Below are 3,774 nucleotides of genomic sequence, written 5' to 3'. Positions count from 1 at the left end.
ATACAATTGATAAAACTACTTTGAAAATGCAACAATTTTAGAGACACTTCACATATAATAAAATAATTACGTTTTGCTGTGTAGTTCATTTGAACTAATGTAATTAAAATTATTTTTTTAAAAAAATCTAGTTGGAAATATATTCTTAAAATTTATGTATTTTTAAATCGTTCTTTTTAAAACTTCCCATACAGTTGGGAAACTGACTGTGCATCCTGACTCCAATGTAGGGTCAATGCTGTATCGAATTTCCAGACCATTCTCAGAGTACCTTCTGGCAATGGAAACATTTTGACCACTGACACTCCCTATGGGTATATCTGACTATCCTGCTACAGTGCACCATTCCCATTATTGAATCTACAACAAACTGCTGTAGGTTATTCATTGATTGAGTGTTTAAGTGTATTCTTTAGGAGCAAATAGAGAACTAATTTGTAAGCAATCACATAAAATAAAAAAAAATCAGCAGAATTCTGACTTCAAAGACACTTTGAGCCTCAGCACTTAATTATGTTCCCTCTTTGATTAGACGGTGTCGCCGTCAATAAGCATATGAGGGGCCTGGTATCTGTATCACAGTAGATTCTTCCCAGCACTGCGCTGTGTCATGCAGAGAAACCGTGAAAGCACCTGCCAAATGTGATATGCAAGATAAGCCAGGGTTAGCCCCTTTTTAGGATCATATTCGTGGGCCTGCTTCAGTTGCAACATTTGACAAAATGTTTATTTAACCAATAAAGATGTAGGGAGTCTTTCTACTTTGTCTAATACATGTGAAACTAAGCATCAGGTGAAACGTTCTCTGCCTGAAGACATGACTGCCTGCCAGCCTGTGAGTCTGTAAGGCAGCATCGGCTCCAAGACCTCTCGCCGGTTCTTCTCAGCATTGCTGAACCAGGGTGTGTATGTGGTGGTATGTGGGAGTGCAGACAGCTCTGCATCTCTTCACACAGCCCTTCCAGCATGTGTGTAGGCCAGCTTTGAACCAGGCATGCGACCAGTCTCTCTGCAGTGTGGACAGCAGGGGCTTCTGAGAGCCAGAGCCAGGGCAAGGCAGAATGCTTTGACTCCTTAAATGCACCTGCTCTCCCTCTTGCTTCAAGACCAGAATGAACGTTCTGACTTCTCAGAACAAAATGATTTTTTTGAAGATATCTCTACCATGCCAGGATGGTTTCTTTTACTTTGAATCAAATTGATGGAGTTTGAGATATTTTAACAAAATGAACATTGAGAAATATGTAAGAATAAAGCAAGTTTTTTAAAAAGATCTCTCTTTAGCTCTAATAAAAAGCAGCATAGGATAGATGGATCACAAGTACATGTTCTTTAAAAATTAAAAAGCAAGTTGGGGGAAACATGCATTTATTATTTTTTTTTTAGTCTCCTTGCGCAGGAGCCATGTTAATCTTTTTTGTATTGCTCCAATTTTAGAATATGTGCTGCCGAAGCGAACACTTGTTTTTTTGTTTATTTGCAAAGCACACAATAGATAGCAAGGCTTTATTTGTTCCTGTCCATTGCAAGGAAGTCCTTATGAAATCCCTGTTCTGTCTGCGTCAAAGAGAATAGAAGCTCCAACTGTTAGTAGCTATCAACATTTAAAAGTCACAATTTTCTCTGTATTTTTATGAAATGCAATCGCTATACTGTTAAGTGTCGGTGCTTTGCACTTAATTATTTTCATGTCAATAGCTTCATGGAAGGCGTCGGAGAAGAAGGGCCTTCAGCTGCCCGCCACCTTACCAATGCAAGAGTCAGTAAATCCTAACGATTATTCCAATTAGTGAAATGCTTGCATACTTTGAGAGATCACTGAATGTAGAAGCTGTTTTTGCCTAATACAATGTTTCAGCAATATTACTGTTCAAGGAGGTAAATAACCAGGGGATAGAAAACAAATTTTAAAAATACAAGAAAAGCAACAACCAAAAAGGAAATGTCACGGTCAATGTCACATCAGTACTCACCTCCCTGGTAAACTTCTTTGAGTTCTTCGAGTGTGTTAATTAATGAACTAGGTCAGTTAATTGGTATGATTACTCTGTGGAAATTTGTATGGTGCCCGTTCACAAAGGGCATTGCACTATGGGACAGAAACATAGAAATGGAATTAAGTTGTTTATAAAACAGGAGGAAAATCATGCTGGTGGAAAAAATACAAAGCATGCAGCTGGAATGTGGTTTAAGATTGATGGCATGTTCTGCTCATCTCCAGATCTGCACTTTGAGTAATTCTGAAAATCTCTTAAAATGAAAATGAGGAGGAAAATGCCATGCTAACACTTTTATAGTCTTTTTACAGTATCATAAAATATTATTTTTTTCTTTTGTAAATTATGCTCTTGGTCAGATTCTGCAATGCTATGAACAGTACTGTCCAACTTAAAATGTGGCTATTACTGCTGAGCGTGTGTGTGTGTGTGTGCGTGCGTGCATGCATGTGCACGTAATATTTTTATTGTATGGAATTTATTAACTGCATATTTTATATTCTTTAAAATGAATATATTTAATCAATCTACTCCCTGAGAAGGGCACTGAAGAATTCTAATAATTTTAATGGGATACTTTTGATTCTGCAAGGAAATTTCTTCCTTCAATTTAAGAAAAAGTCCAGCTAAGCTAAAGGTTAACACATACGTAGACATGTCTACATCAAACAAAGTTTTACCAATTCAAGCCACTGTTAAAACCCAACTACCTTTATTAAATTAGACTATCTTATTTTATATATTTATATATATGGCTCTTACTAAACTATGGCTGTTTTAAAGACTTGAGTTTTCTACTCAAAGCCAAATTCAATTCTGACAGAAAGAAACAACGAACTTGCAGTCAGTATTTGTAGAAGGAAGATGACGACGGAGAATTGTGAGGTGTATGGAACGAAAGACAAGGAAGTTCAATAAGAGAAGGAAACGTAATGTGTGGTGGTGAAATGGCCTCCACTATCGACAGACAATAATAATAATCTACAGTTGAGCAATACAGGTATAAAACATGTCCAGGATGACAATTTACCCTGGAATTTCAGACTGGAGAGATGTAGACCGTGCCTGGCATGTGCCAATCCCTATCTTCAATGCCTAGGATCACCAAAACAATTCACTATGGAATCCTACCTCTATGACTTCCCAAAGGCACATTTTATGAAGGTGAATGTCTGTTCATTCCCATAAAGAAACAGTATTCCACCTGTCACTGACTCCTCTCTGAACTACGCTATCAGAACCTCCTTTCATAGCAGATATGTAAGAGCAATGAAAAACCAGAGTCTGGGATACATCTACCAGCGTCTAGTAGTCATACCTGAGCTCAGGGTCCTTCCACATGGGCAAACTCTCAGGCAAGAACCCCAGGCTGCAAGCACACCTCCCAGAAAAGGCTGACACCACCACCAGTGTGCAGGGCTTTTTGTTTTGTTTTGGCTTTACTTTTTAATCTTTTGAGGTCTTTTGAGGGTCCCATCATCCAGCTTCCAAATCAATCACTCACATGGAGGCTTATTCTTAGTTACGAATGCCTAGCATTGACTTGTATCTTTCCAGCTTTTCTAACTTAAATTATCCCAGCTACCTTTTGCCTCTGGGCTTTTTCCTTTCCTTATTTCTGTGTATCTTACTTTCACTCCTACCCTGTCGCTGGCTGAGTGGGTGGCTGGGTGGCTGGGCCCTGACATCCTCCTTCCTTTGTTTTCTTGTGCTTGCTCTCCCTCTTCCAGGCTTCTCCTATTTTTCCTTTCTGCCTGCCAGCCCCACCTATCCTTAC

General features: G+C 38.7%; 1 non-coding gene across 1 annotated transcript; it reads right to left on the bottom strand.

Annotated features, from left to right (window-relative positions):
• Positions 1–1,358: 1,358 nt before the first annotated feature.
• LOC130864986 (U6 spliceosomal RNA) lies at positions 1,359–1,461 on the bottom strand. Its single transcript, XR_009056030.1, has one exon. It is a non-coding gene; the product is annotated as a U6 spliceosomal RNA (small nuclear RNA).
• Between the last annotated feature and the right edge of the window lie 2,313 nt (positions 1,462–3,774).

Source organism: Chionomys nivalis, chromosome 22, assembly GCF_950005125.1.
Source record: "Chionomys nivalis chromosome 22, mChiNiv1.1, whole genome shotgun sequence".
NCBI classification, from domain to species: Eukaryota; Metazoa; Chordata; class Mammalia; order Rodentia; family Cricetidae; genus Chionomys; species Chionomys nivalis.
The sequence above is the reverse complement of the archived record's forward strand: the minus strand, read 5'-3'. Positions and strand labels throughout refer to the sequence as shown.